This window comes from Numida meleagris, chromosome 1, assembly GCF_002078875.1.
Source record: "Numida meleagris isolate 19003 breed g44 Domestic line chromosome 1, NumMel1.0, whole genome shotgun sequence".
NCBI lineage: Eukaryota > Metazoa > Chordata > Aves > Galliformes > Numididae > Numida > Numida meleagris.
Window position 1 is genome coordinate 38,549,650 of NC_034409.1, and position 14,878 is coordinate 38,564,527.

General features: G+C 42.6%; 1 protein-coding gene across 4 annotated transcripts in view; it reads right to left on the minus strand.

Annotated features, from left to right (window-relative positions):
- Positions 1–14,873, minus strand: part of OSBPL8 (oxysterol binding protein like 8) — an 84,942-nt gene extending 70,069 nt beyond the window's left edge. For 2 of the 4 annotated variants that reach the window (XM_021385216.1, XM_021385215.1), the window contains exon 1: positions 14,726–14,873. The gene's annotated coding sequence lies outside the window, so the exon portion shown is untranslated. The remainder of the gene's footprint in view (positions 1–14,725) is intronic. The other 2 variants (XM_021385218.1, XM_021385220.1) reach the window with 2 other exon arrangements.

The following is a 14,878-nucleotide window of genomic DNA, read 5'->3' on the forward strand; positions in this document are numbered from 1 at the left end:
ACTTTGTTCTCCCCCAGTAGGGTGCCCTTACTCATTCTGCCTTGTGGATTGAGCATTGACAAGGAAAGACACCTAAGATTTATGTTGCTGAAATGGCCCTTCTAGGACTGATGGTTTTAAATGAGCAGAACAGCCTGGCAGGCAAATGGTCCTGGAATTTTCATTTTTCTGACTGCTTCTTTCCTAGATGAAAAGCACGGAAAACGTTGGGCTACAATGCTTAATTGCAAGGTAAGGTTTCAGACAGACCTCACAGCTGCCTACATATTGAGAGCTTTTTAAAAAATATTTTTCAAAAAAAAAGCATTTCAGAATGGTAGAGTCCCCTTGGAGATCACCTCTGTAATCCACCTAGCTTTAAGATAACAGAAACATCCCCAAACCACATGCAATCACCCATTTTCAAGAATATTTCCGAGTGTTGCAACATTCCAGTTTAGACACAGTGCTCTAAGCTGATCAGAAATGGTTCTGAACTTTTAAAATATTCTGTTATATAACAGTAGGGTTTTTTTTAATCTTACAGAGACAAAAACGTCTTTAGGAACTTTACAGTGGATGTCATATTTCCTCTTACAAAATAAAACAAACCAGTTGTCTTGCCATGACATTCAGATGCTTGTGCATCTCCATCTGTAGCTTACAGGTTTTTTTTCATCCCCTTAGTTTTGTTGCAGTTGGAGCAAGCTGTATGTTATTCTGCTACCACATCCCCAAATAACGAAGGGAATCAAAGATTCTAGTCATATCCCCAAATAATGAAGCGAACAAAAGCTTATCACAGACAGATGCCCATACACTTACAAGAGCATTTCAGAGTTTACAGACCTGACCAAGTGTTATTTTGCATGTCAAAATACAAACACTGTCACAGGTGGAGAGCAAAAGCACTCTGCAGCTTTGCTTACAAAACAAATCACCATCATTTCCTGCTTTCCAGCCTTCGTGATGTGAGCTCAAAATTCATACTGTAAGATTTTAAGCCAGGTATGAAATTCTGCTCATTTAGTAACATTACAACCTTTCCCGTGCTATTCTGGATAGAAGATTCCCACATCATGACAACAGATGTAAAATCTGTATACCTCCATAGTTTATTATTACTTCTGTTCCTTCACATTAATCATCATTATTTGCTCTGCCACTATTAAATTCATGGTTTGTTTTGTGCTGCTTTTTATTTTTCCCAGTTAAAACAGTAGGTAAAAACGTAACTTTTTTTTGACAGAAGGAAAAGTAGGTAAAGTAATTTCTGATTCTGCAATGAATCTGAGCTGCTTATTGCCATTTAAAAGTTACTTCTCCATTCTACCATCAGAATATTGTTTCCACTGATCTATGTGTATATCTTAGCATAACTTTGCTCATTAACTAGTGTAGTCTTCAATGCTGTTCAGTTACCCTTGACAGCTAATGTACACAGCTGTGCTGTAGATGGCAGCATTTTATACAGCTCACCTCTTTACCTTGAGTTAACTAGTGCAATATAAAGGATATACTGCAAGGCTGTTGCAAGAATCTTCACTTTAAGCACTTGCAGAACTTGCTGTTCATAGTAAGCAAGTATACAGGACGTATCAATTTGAAAAGCAAAACTTTGGTTCCTTCTCCGCTGAGGAAAGAAGGACCTGCACCTTAACACTGATCTATCATTAAAAAAAATTACATCCTTCAAAAGAAAGACCCACAAACTGTTCCTGTGTATGGAATTTGAACATACCCAGACATTTCACTTCAGATGACCAAAACCAAAACAGGCTTTTTGTAATGATCTAAATACTCGGGGTCTGCAATGTGCCTGGAATTATGGCACAGACTTCCCAGAAAGCAATGGCCTACCTGGCAAACTCTTGAGTTTTGCAATGAACTCTCCAGCTCCTTAAGTTGACTGTGGCCCATCAGCCACCAGCTTGCTATGCAGAACGTCCCAGGATCAGTCAATTTCTCTGACAGGTGACCTCACACACCTCACAACACAAATAGCATGAGCTTCGCAAAAGTGAAGTGTCAGGGAAGCAAAGAGCAGTTCAGTCCAATAACAAAAAGCCAACATAAGAAAAAGAAACAAGCAAACAAAGAAACAAGTCGCATTTCGCTTCCCTCCCTCCCTTCAAGACTTCACAGGTAAAGAGACACATTCAGCAATCACCTCTAAGAAGACTCTGAACTATATTCAGAAAATCATTTTACAAGTGAAGAGGTTGCTTCCACAACACTTCCCCCAGCATTCTTAAGAATTATGAATCACAACAGATGCTGCTCGTCCTTGGAGAGACAACCTAAGTATCTCAAGTCTGAATTTAAGACAGAAATATCCTCCAAGGCAACAGTTTACATTTCATTCACCCACAAGAATCTAACAATTTTTTTTTTTTTAATCTCATGAAATTGCATTGACTGTTATCACTGGAATTGTAAGCGTGACTTCTGAAACCCTCAAAAATGTCTATAATGAATAACAGTCTGGATTTGCATGCCATGTCTCAGACGTTTCAGCTATCACTCTGGACACTACACATTGGGAGCTATGTCAGTTCTCTGTCACTCGAGCTTCCTTTTCCTCGGCCGTGACTACCAGCACCAATGCTTTTGTACATACTGCTTCTACAAAAGGTCAGATGCCAGACAACATTCCACATTCAGATTTAAAAATAAATAAATAAAAAAAACTCAGTCTGTAATCCACAGTTTTCAAGAACAAGAATTGAGTTACTCTTTATACTATTAACTTAAGATGCAACAAAGCCTTCCTGAAGTTTAAAATTAAAAGCAAAACTGAAAGACTCCAAGTTTCAAGGGCTCTAAGCCTCCCACTCCTACCCATTAATACCAAGTGATCATGTTGCAGACGAGTTACTGGTCTTCTTCCAAAAGCAGAATAAGCCATTCAGAAGTTTAATTTTTGAGCTGGATCTTCAGTAACCTGATGAACAAACCGCTGTTGCAAGCTCTGCTGAAGAACTTGCAATATAATCGTTTATTATTCACAGCATGAATATTGCCAAGATGATATGAATTTCAGAGATCTAAAGAGTTCTGTACACATACTAAGAGAAAGCAAGATTCCAAAATTTATTATACAGAATAATTAAGGAACAGAGTCAAAAAGATATGCCAAAACCTGAAAAAAAAAATTAAAGCTTGTTTGAATTCAACAGAAACATGCTTCTTAAATGAGAAGCAGCGCAATTTATAACTTGAGAGCTGAAAGCTCAGCAGTGACCAAATGAGAGGTCTTCTACAAATGAAGAGCAAACCAACCAACCTCACACACCACAAGCTTCACTATCTTACATTTCCTACTTCACATAAAATAAAAGCAGGTGTTCCTGCTCCAAGCTGAGAACCAAATGGAATTGATGATGCTGAAGGGAACTAACTATTAAGGTCAAAAGAAAATACTCTTGATATGCATAACACCGAGCAGTGTTCCTTAAAGCACTGACAGTACATGTGTACAGTTGATACTTGAAGTAGCTGTCATGATACAGACGCGTCTGTACACTCAGATTTATTTTCATCACTTTTTCCCTAATTTTATAGGGCATCTTATTGCTTTTCATTCTGTTTTTTACCTTGCTTGGCAAGCATAAGCTTGCTATTTGGAGCTCCTTTATCTCAGCGAGGCTTTCTTTTTTTAATGATAGGAGAATCTTTTTTAAAGAAAAACATTATTTCTGGTTGATGATTTCAAAGACTGGCCTAAACCTTGCACAGTAGCTTTGTGAGTTATTGAAATAGAACCTGCATTTTGCTTTTAAATATCATAGGCCTGAAACTCATTTATTCCCCTGAAGAGTTTCTACTACTGGCGTTGTAGCACAGTTGTTTGAACTAAGATTTATCACTTTCTTGTCACAGCAGCACCGTCAGAGCAGTTCCGTATAAATACAATCTCAAATAACAGTACTACCTTTACAAACACCAAGCATCTTCATAGGAAGGTATGCCTGGAGTCTTTAATTTAACTTACAAAGCAAGATTCAAGTGACATTGGCTTCTCTCCACCATCACAAAGACTTCATTTTTATTACTGATGAGATATTCATTCAATCATAAAAGTAACATCACAAAAATTGTAATTCTGATACAGGAGAAATGTACTTTTACATGAGTCTTTCAGCCTCTAACAGATCAAAATGGTCAATCTAGGAACATTACAGCATAAATTTTGAAGCCAGAATTACTAGCTTAGAATTGCAATTTCATGCACATTGCGCAAACTCAGTTTAGATTTTTAAAGAGACACTAATCAAAGCAAAGAGTTATCTCCAAAGTCTGCAATTTGCATCATAGAGGTAACACAAATATGCTTTGCTTATCCACACAAAAGCCTCTTTTTCCAAAGGAAGCTGCAAATAACACGAAGGACTTCAGGTGCAGCCTGCCCCTACAGTTGTGTTTATTGGAAGGACTATCTACGCGACAGCTCTGAACTGATGACTGTCGGTTCACAAAAAAGTATCTGTTTCTGATATATTACTAGTACTGCTCCTTTACACATGTAAATATATACACTCATACATGCAGAATATGTTCTACAGGTTTAGCAGGTCCTTGCAGTTCAGCAGATACTTCACAGGCATTACCTGCATCACAGGCAGACAACACATACCACTGCCTCTATGCCATCTGCAAGTATACCACCTTAAAAAAAAAACAAAAACACAATGAAAACCCTCACCCCAAACCAGTAGCCCTCCACAGTGCCTGAGCTATCCAGAGGGAATACAAGGTTATGATTGTGCCCTCTTCTAAAACTATAATCTTCTGAAAATAGCTAAGACCATGATTAGTCATATGGTGCCCAGAGATGCAAGAAATGAGACGGAAATCTCCCTGCAGCCATTTAACCACGATCTGTGTAGGAGACCAAGGCCGAAGAAAAATGAGAAGTAATCAAGGAAATCAGAGCAGGCAGTTTAGATGGAATTGCAGGAGAAAGTAGACAGGACACACACCACAAGAATAACCAGTAATCCCAGATGTCCTTTCCAAAATAAAACTAACACGCAAAAGGCCCTCAGCATCCTGCTCAAACAGAGCAGGAGAGAAGCAAAAAGGCCATCTCAGCTCAGGCAGAGGATTGCCCACCAGGTGCATGTGCAGCCACTGGATCAAGTGCAAGTCTTCACTGACAAGTGGTATTCCTCCATTAGTGACATGCACGCTAGATCCACCTTGAGTACTTCACGTGTCAGCCACCAGCAGCATGGTCAGGAGTGCAGTCACACCACATTAACCAACACTGCCGTGGGTAAGGCTTTTACAGCTCTCTTCTGTCCTCTCCTGCCCTCACCTCTGTCACTTAACTTTCATAATCGCTACAAACTGAAAATAATACTATCAGAAAAAGAAGGTAATATGCCATGAAGAAGGGTGGAGTGTTGCAATTTCTCCCCAGAAGAAGACAGCATGTTTTAGAGACTGGTATCTTGAGAACTGGAAGACATGCAAGCCTGAATGCTAACACTGATCCTGAAATTTCTTCTTGCATACCTCATTCAAGACCTCAATGACCTCTGATGCACAGACCTCTCTCCTTCCTGAAGGTTTTCTTCATTAATCTCTGATGTTACATGCTAAGTCACTCAACTGTACAGCCCACAATAGCAAGATGTAACACGTTCAAAATCTAGAAAGAACCTGGTCTACTATACTGAGAATAACCATTTGTTAGCCGTATAGCGCATGTAACAATCCCAGGCAGACTGGTCAAAGGCAAATCATCACCGTGTTTGCCCCAGGTTTTAGCAGTGCAGTCGATAAGCAGTGCTTCACTACATCAGGGTCAGCTGAAAAGAGACTGATCTATTAGAAATACTGAATTCTCACCGAGTCCATGCCTGTTCCTGACCAGTGTCCAGAGAACTTCTCCTTTGCGATTTTTCTTCCCAATCCTACTAGCTATCATTTGAGTCCTCAAAGTCTTTTTTGGTTTAAGCTTTGATTTATTTTAACTCTAATTAAGGCAGAGCTACTCTACTTTTTGTACAAGCCAAGAGCTTACTCAAACCAAAAGATGGCTGGTATCAGACTATCCCATTGTGAGGCAGTACATAAAGCATAAACCCTTCCTTCTGAAGTAGTATCTGGATGTGTGTCTGCTATTAAGTGCGGACTGTGCTACCCCTAACTGCAGTTACATATGCCATATACTGAAACCACTAACACCAACAGGCCTCCATAACATAAAGTTCACTGTTATCTTATTGTGTTCTATGCTAGTATTGATCTAGCACAAAGTTTTTAAAATCTTTTATTTAAAAAGATGACAATGACTTCAAGCTTCACAAATTTTATTCATCTTTACTGGAAAGACTTACTGATACTTTGTTTTCATCAAGGAACGTAAGCAAAATGAATTACAACAATTCTTTTGGACAGACTCCAAAAATGGACTCGGCTATGTTTTATTTGCATGGGTGGGGTTTGTTTTTCCCCGACAGAATCATAGAACTGTGGGGGCTGGAAGGGATCTCTGAAGATCCTCTAGTCCAACGCCCTGCTACAGCAGGCTCCCTCCAGCAGGTTACACAGGAAAGTGTCCAGGCAGGTTTTGAGTATCTCCAGAGAAGACGACTCCACAACCTCTCTGGCCAGCTTGCTCCAGTGCTCTGCCACTCTCACAGTAAAGAAGATTTTTCTCATGCTGTGATGGAACTTCCTGCGTTCCAGGGTGTTTGTACCTGCTGCCTCCTTTCCTGTTGCTGAGCACAACTGAAAAGAGCTTGGCCCCATTCTCTTGACATCCACTCTTTGGATATTTTCAACTGTTGATAAGATCCCCTCTCAGCCTTTATTATGCGGGATGAACAGCCCCAGGTCTCTCAGCCTTTCCTCATAAGAGAGATGCTCCAGGCCCCTCACCATCTTTGAGGCCCTCAGCTGGACTCTCCCCAGCAGTTTCCTGTCTTTCTTGAACTGAGAAGCCCAGAACTGGACACAGTGCTCCAGATGTGGGGCAGAATAGAGGGGAGGATCACCTCCCTTAACGTGCTGATCACGTTCTTTTTAATGTATCCCAGGATACCATCAGCCTTCTTGGCTCCAAGGGCACACTGCTGGCTCATAGCCAACCTGTTGTCCACTAGGACACCCAGCTCCTTCCCTGCAGAGCTCTTTTCCAGCAGCTCAACCCCTAATCTGTACTGATGCAGGTGGCTGTTTTTCCCCAGGTGTAAGACTCTACATTTTGCCCTTGTGGAACCTCATCAGGTTCCTCTCCAGCCTGTCCAGGTCTTCTGAACAGCAGCACATCATTCTGGTCACTCTTCTCAGCTTTGTGTCATGAGTGTTTTTTTTGTTTTTTTTTGGTTGTTTTGTTTTTGTTTTTTTTGCTGTTGTTTTAATTATGCAGGCTGTAATCAAACACAGTTGACAGAACTGACTACCTGAGATACTAGAATCTATAAGAATGTCCATGATTAATCGGATTTAGTTTTGATAATAAACTACACTGAAATTATTTGAATATGTATTTCTAGTTCACTCACTATTATTAGATTCTGTAATTAACATATGGCAATTTTATAAAGCATACTATGGGGTTGGGGAAAAAAAGAACAATAGTGACACATTTTCTAAAACATGAAAGTATTGAGTAACCAAATTCCAGCAGTAGCAAAGTTAGCACTGAAGACAAAGAGATTCATAGCATTATGCCAAAATCATCAAAGCAGCAGCACTCACAAACAGGTACAGAATACACCAGCGCAGGTATATATTGAATGCTTTCACAAGCTAATTTTTTCTCCTTTGTCACAGCCTTCCCTTTTTTCTGAGCACTTCAGAAGACAATAGTTCTAATGATTTCACAGCTAATGTATAACTTTAAAACATGCACCAGCAGTGTAAAAACAGCACTGGAAACGCAGTCAGAATATAACCTGCATTCGGACTGTATGTTATAAGCAGTACATCTGTCCAAAGCACAAAATGCTTGGTAAAAAGATAACACAGACTTAAATCTGAAGTTTTCTGTGGTAACCCCAAATGCTGTCTCTGCTGCTTACAATAATTTTCACCACGCAGTTTTCTATGGAAGTTCATTTAGTGACGGAAAATATCATGCAGTTACATCTTGCACAGCTTCTTCAGACACTACAACCCTGAGCAAATGCGTGGCAGAGCAGAAGCAATGCTGGCACAACCTTTATTTGTACAGTCTTGTGGCTCTGTAAGAACATTACCATGCGAAAGTAAGATCTAAAAGTTAATGCACAGAGCAAGTGACCTCTTCCAAAAAAGTGAAATTGTGCATGCGCAACACTCGAGGAGAAGAGATCCATTTCCAGTGTGCCTGGCTGGCTCCATAGGCTCCCTTCTGTGGGGCAGGACTGAAGCACAACAGAGATCCCCCTGCCCATCCATCCACACTGCCAGAGATATCATTTGTCTCAGCAACCATTTGCAAAGCAGGGCAGTGGGTGCTGAGCAAAGCCCATGCACAAGTGCTGCACCCTTTCAGTGGACAGAGTGTGGATGGCAGTGTGGACAAGAAGCAGACAGCACTGCCATCCTCTTTTGCCAGGGGTCCCTTCTACAAGCCTGGAGGAACACTGGTGCACTCTCTAAAAGGGACAAAAGTACAAAGTGAACCCAGTAAGAAAATGAGTTGCCCCTATTCCATGATCCCTGTGGGAATGAGTGGAAAGTAAAAGTTAAAAGACTGGCACTCAGAGGCAGGCCCAAGTACATACATTATATGATAGTCATGGCATAATAATGTATTTATTTCAACGAGTATATTTTCTCTGCATTATTAGTATGCATTATTAGTAGTTGATTACACTACTCCAAACATCTACCTAAACCATCTCAGCTCTCAGCAGGACACAGATAAACTAGCTCTTGTGATGTCTCTCTCGGTATTTTTCCAGCGGGAAGCCATCACAAGAGCTCTTGATAATGCAAAAGGAAACTTACATTGAAGGCCTTACAATGGAGCTCTTATCAGACAAAGGTAATGTCACATGAGGAGGGAGACTGGTGATCTTCTAGGCCACATTAAATATTTGCCTTTAGGCCACACGCACTCCAAGCAGTCCTTCAACAACAAACAATGGTAAACCCATTCCCCTGGTACAATACAGCACTGCAGTTTTGACCCCCACAGCTACAAAACAAAGACCTGTAGTTTATCCGGCCCAAATGTTTCCATGTCTACACAATATCCTAGCTATGCTTCCTACGCTTAAGAACAGTGTTTACTTTACAAAGGGTAAAGGTTTACGGGCCACACTGAAAGAGGAGCCTCACTGCTCTCCTCTCCGCAGCACACCCCACCTCACAGGCCCCCTGCCCAGCTGCCTACCACACAGCAGCCCCTCAGGGCTCCAGCAGGGTGACGTGGCAGTCCTCTCTGCTGGGGTGGAGGACCAGTCCTGCAGCACTGATGTCTCTGGCAGACACGCACCACGCAGAGCTCTGATTGCTGCTTGTGCCAAAGAGAACAGAGATCTGTAAGCAGCTATTTCCATTGGTCAGAGGTTAACAATAGAGGAATAATAGAGGAATAATGAAAAAAATATGCCATTTAGCACTGTGAAGGTCTGCTGTCTATCACTGAATCCCCATACTGAGTGATCTTCTCCATTACTTCACAGCTGGAAGAGGGAAGCTAAGCTCTCAAGTAAGCATATGCTTCTTAATTCAGCACCACTTGATGAGTATCTAATCACAGGCTTATGGCATCACCACATACTTCTGTAAACTTGCAAGGACTGCAAGAACGTACATTCTGAGCATATTAACCAAAAAAAGCAAGAACTCTCACAGCAGTGCTTGAACAAACATTGCCCATGCTTTGCCTAGGAGAGCACTGGCTTTGCCTGTAGAAGTATCCTTATTATTACGTGTCGTAACAGCAATCAGGAAAAACGTTTCCACAGAAAATTCCATGCAAAGGAACCTGCTGTGTACCTGCCAAAGAGTGTTCCGTGTCTCTTAAAATGAATAAATGAATCATATTTCTCCTTCAGGATGCCACCCAGAACCTTCAGTAATTCACGAATTAGACAGCAACTGAACCTATACTCACTGCCCAAATCTCATATTAATAATGACATCCCTATTACTTAATATCATCTAGTTTTAAGGAACATGCTGTTTGCCTTAACTCTCCAAATGATCTATTAACATATATGTAAAGAACATCTTTCTGAGGAACATATGCCAACTGCTGAGATGAGGCACTCCAAAGGTATTTACAAAAAAGCCTACTGTACGTAGGAAAATCCCAGTGCTGGAATGATGGTTCTGCCATTTGAGGAGTCAAGGAAATCATCTATGAGTATTGCTACTTGGGGGGGGGGGGGGGTGAAAGAGGGGAAAATGTTACTGAATTTACTAAAGCTATTTCTAAGAAAAGATAAATAAAGACCAAGCCCCAGTCAAGTATCCTCTTCAGTTTACTGGAACACCGTCTTACTGTCAGTTTCAAACCAATGAGCATTAAAACCAACTTATCTTCTGATGCATAACTGCTTCAGCAAACACACTTCCCTAAGTTTTATAACAATGCTGACTTTTATTAAAAAAATAAATAAATTCATGTCATGTGTTTAAATTAGGAATAACAGAGCTGTGCTCTGAATTCCAAGCCTCTTAAAAACCAGTCAGTTGGTCTTCAGAACACCACAGCTTCTGATTGCAGGCAAAGAAAAGATAACAGAAAGAAACAAGCTGCTTTCCCTTGCCTCAACCAAACAACCATATCAACACCTTCTGCATTACTTCAATACAAACACTGGGTGACAGGATTACAGCACTGGAAAATACATGAGCATACAGATAGTGCATGAATTTACTCAAGCTTAGATGCTGTGAGAACGTGAAATGAGATATGGAGCAGGGAAATGGTTGAATAATAAAAAAAAAGAAGAAGGTCAGACTGACACAAAGCTGGAGTGTGTGTAAGTCACGGCAAACTCAGGAGCTTTCAAAGAGACAGATGTAACATTTTTACTAGATGGAGGATCAATACTGCACATAGAGGGAAAAGGCAAACAAAGCTAAAACTCACACCTAGCACTAAGAGTGTGAAGCAAATGAGGCTTATTTATTCATCTTGTACCAGAAGTCCAAGCTACTTCCTCAAAATGAAGATCTCACTTTCCAAATGCCTCTTACCATCTGTCAAACACTTCTAGTTGCACTCAAGAGGCTTTTTTATGCTACTATATACGTTACATCTGCAACAGATTTTCTTGTTGTAGAGTACAGATGGAATAAAACATTGTTTTATAACAAACACAGCAAAATACTGAGCAGAATTCCAACCGTGTACAATCCAGAACCAGCTACTCTGAGCAGAACACTTCTGACTAACGTAACTGCTGTTAATCGGCAGTCTATTACAAGAACTGTTTCCTAAACATCCCTCAGTTTATAGGGTTCAATGCTGCATATATACCTTCCTCTTAGAGGTCAAGGTCAATCCTTGAAACACCAAGCTCCGTCAAGTCTACAGTATGGAATGAGAAAAAAAATGAATTAACTGAGACAAACTACTGGAAAAGTATGCAACTTGCTATTACCAGGAGCTGGCCAAGTGTTTCCTTTAGATAAAGCGACAAGCAGCTGCTTCTACTGTGTTTAAATAGATGGACTTTTTAGGTAGAGAAACCATTTCCTTGATCAGAAATTGATTTATAAAAAACATCTCCAAAATGATGCAGATTCTTCAAGTCTGGGCTCAAAGCAAGTGCACAAAGCAACAACATACTTTCCCTTTAATTCCAAACATCATGAAAGTGAATACTAATTTTTCAAAGGAAATATCTTTTTCTTTTTGTAATTTCTGGTTACAGTTAGACCTTCTGACATCTGAAGAACTTGTAAAAGGCACACTAGCTTCAATATTTGCTTGTATCCTTTCAAGGAAAGCAAGAGGCCCTTTACATGGCTCCAGCTGTAAGCTCTTCTCTCTGCGTTAGTGGAAGAGCTGTAGCAGCAGAGGGAAGGAAGCAAACTACCGACAGGCTCAGTACACAGAGAGGTTACCAACTTTATCCACAACACAACAGCAAAAGAAATCACTCGAGCAAAATCCAGAAGCAGCTCTCTAAAGGGAAACAAAGCCTTCAGGAAACATCTTTCTCACCCCTAAGACTGTACATCTCTAAAAGACACACTGCTGAACTATGTAACTATCAGCTAGGTGTTATTAACTACTATTACTATTAACTGTAACTATTACTACATGCCTTGTAATAAAAGTTAACTGGAAAGGCAGTCTAACGAAATAGAAAAGCCTTATTCAACATCAGCACGAGCATAGAAAGGGGGGGAGAGGGGGTGGAAAGGATGGTTCACTCAGTACAGCACCATTTGACATTTAGCAGCAGGACTTCTTACTTCCTCACCAATTCCTTGAATCCCCCTAGGTGAAGAACTGCACTGCCTGGTTTCCTGTAACAGCAGGGGCTGCATAAGGACCCGTCTCAGAAAGCTTTCAGCTGCTTCCCATCTCCTTAGCAGGGCATCTGCTGTGGAAGCAAGATCTTCGTAACCACACAGCGTTACATCTGGCCAAGGTTTACTCAGTACCATTTTGGGAACACAATCATCACCCTCTGTACTGCATGTATTACACTGAGTGCAACTTCAGAAAGGTCCCCACTTATAGGCAGCTTACTGCCTAGTCATAACTGCCCTGTTTCCCAGAAAACAGCTCTCACTGTTTCTTCACTGAAGGGCTTTTTCTGTTTTCCTTTATAAATATCTTGTCTGTTGAGCATTAGAAGTTGTTCTGCTTTTAATAAGAAATCTGAGTACCTCAGGGCTTGATGTAGGCTCAAAAAGAAAAGCCAGTTGGCCCATTTGGAATGCTTAACTATATGATATCATGTGTTTGCTGTATCAAATTTATTTTCAATTCCAAAACAAAAGCCCAAGAGACTAACATGAGAAGTTACTTGGCGGATAATCTAACATGACAGAGATTTCATAGCACATGGGGGACAAGGGAGAAACCCCCTCAGAAAATTACCCTAGAGGTGTCAGAGAACAGTTGCATGAAATGCAATAGGGAGGCAGGTGGTGGGGCAGCCACCAGGGAAGAGCAGCACGGTTGACTAAATGTTGGCAAAGTGCTCCATGCAAAGATTTTGCCAGAGGGAGAGGGAGCTGGAGCACAACTCCGCAGGGCACAAGCACACATAGGTTCTTGTACTGGGCGGCTACACAAGCATTTCCTTGAAAGAATGACAACACACACAAAAAAAGTTGGGTGCTTGCATGTACTGCATTCCCTAACGCCCCTATTGATCAGTTCAACAGAATAACGCCTCCAGAACACAGCAATCCTAAAAATTCAATATCCTCAAATAATATTTTCTACTAATTCCAGCACCTCAGCTCCCTTAAGAGTAAAACCCTGAGGCGATATGGTAAGAACTAATGAAAGACCACAAGCACATCAGCCTGCCTTTCACCCAGGTTCAGTTCCCAGTAAGAACACAAGCCCAACAGTTTTTCCTGCAGCCTCAGGAAGTTCTTCCTTACACAGTAAAAGTTAACAAGTTTAAACAAACATTGATGACAATTCAAGCACAGAACATGAAGTACCCCCAGAAGTTCACCGCTGTGCATGGACACAAGAGCTGCACGGTCATTTTCTGAGAAGTTCATTTTACAGGAATATGACAGGAAAGTACGTTTAAACAGAGCCTTACCCACGTCTGACAGAGGAAAAGAAAAGCGTATTTATTAATTGCTTGCTGTATTCTAAGTTATACCTGTATCAGCAACTCACTCTACTTACAGCACCTATGCAACTCCCCAGCAACACAACAATTAAGCCAGCGCCCACAAGTGAGCAAATTAGTGCTTCAGTTTTGAAACAGACTGCGTTAAGTCAGTGCCTAGAAAGGAGCTCTAGTAAGTTGTTTGCTCAGAAAACAAACGGCTTCAAAGCTCAGGAGTTGCGATGAAAAACCAATATGAGACCAAAGCAAAAAACAGCCTCAGAGGCTGACAGGGAACCATGAAGTGGAGCAGCACACAGGGAATTTCTCCAGTGGCTTTAGAAGGTAGCAGGTATCAGCCACACGAAGCCAGGTTCTCCTCCCTCACTCAGAGCAGTGCTGCAGTGCCGGACACTCCGTAGGGCAGACGTGAGCGGGGAGCTGCGCTCTGTACCCAGTTCTCCGTGCACTGACGTTGGCTGTGAGCTACAATTCAGTACCCACGGCTGTCTTCCCGAAACTTTGAACGCCGGGTTGAAATTGAACAAGCATCAGCAGCGACTCACCCGCGTAACGGCGGATCAAACAGATTTATATTTTCCCTACTTCAGTTTAAATGACTGAAGTTAGGAAAACTTCCAGGCGCGAGCAGAGGCCTCCGGCCCTCCGTCCCGAGAGCCCGCTCCGCTCGGACAGCGCTCTGCGAGCGGTACAGCCCGCGTCAGGACCGCGCTGGGTCCCACGCGTGCGGTGTCAGTCGCCGCCGAGCTGTCAGCGGCCCCGCCGGGCACGCAGTCCCCCGCGGACCGGTCACCGAGGGCTGCGGTTCCGCTCGCTCGGCACACAGCGGTCCCGGCGCGGGGAGCGGCGGCCGCCAACACCCGCGGAACTCCCGCAGCGCGCCCCGCCGCCCGGCAGCCACCACCCCCCCCCCGCCGAGCGCCCTTCGCGCGGCACCGCGGGGCCACGCAGACGGCCCCACCGCCCGCTCGCCGGCCCCTCCGCCGCGCAGCTTCGGCCGGGCGCTGGCTCACCTGTCCCCTCGGCCAGGTCCGGGCGGGAGACGCGGCGCGGCCCAGCCGGTGCGGCCGGGAGCGGGAGCGGCACCGGGACCCCTCCCCGCCCCCGCGCCGTCCCCGCCCCTCTCGCTCCGCTGCAGCCCCGCCCGCCGCGCGCACGCGCCCAGT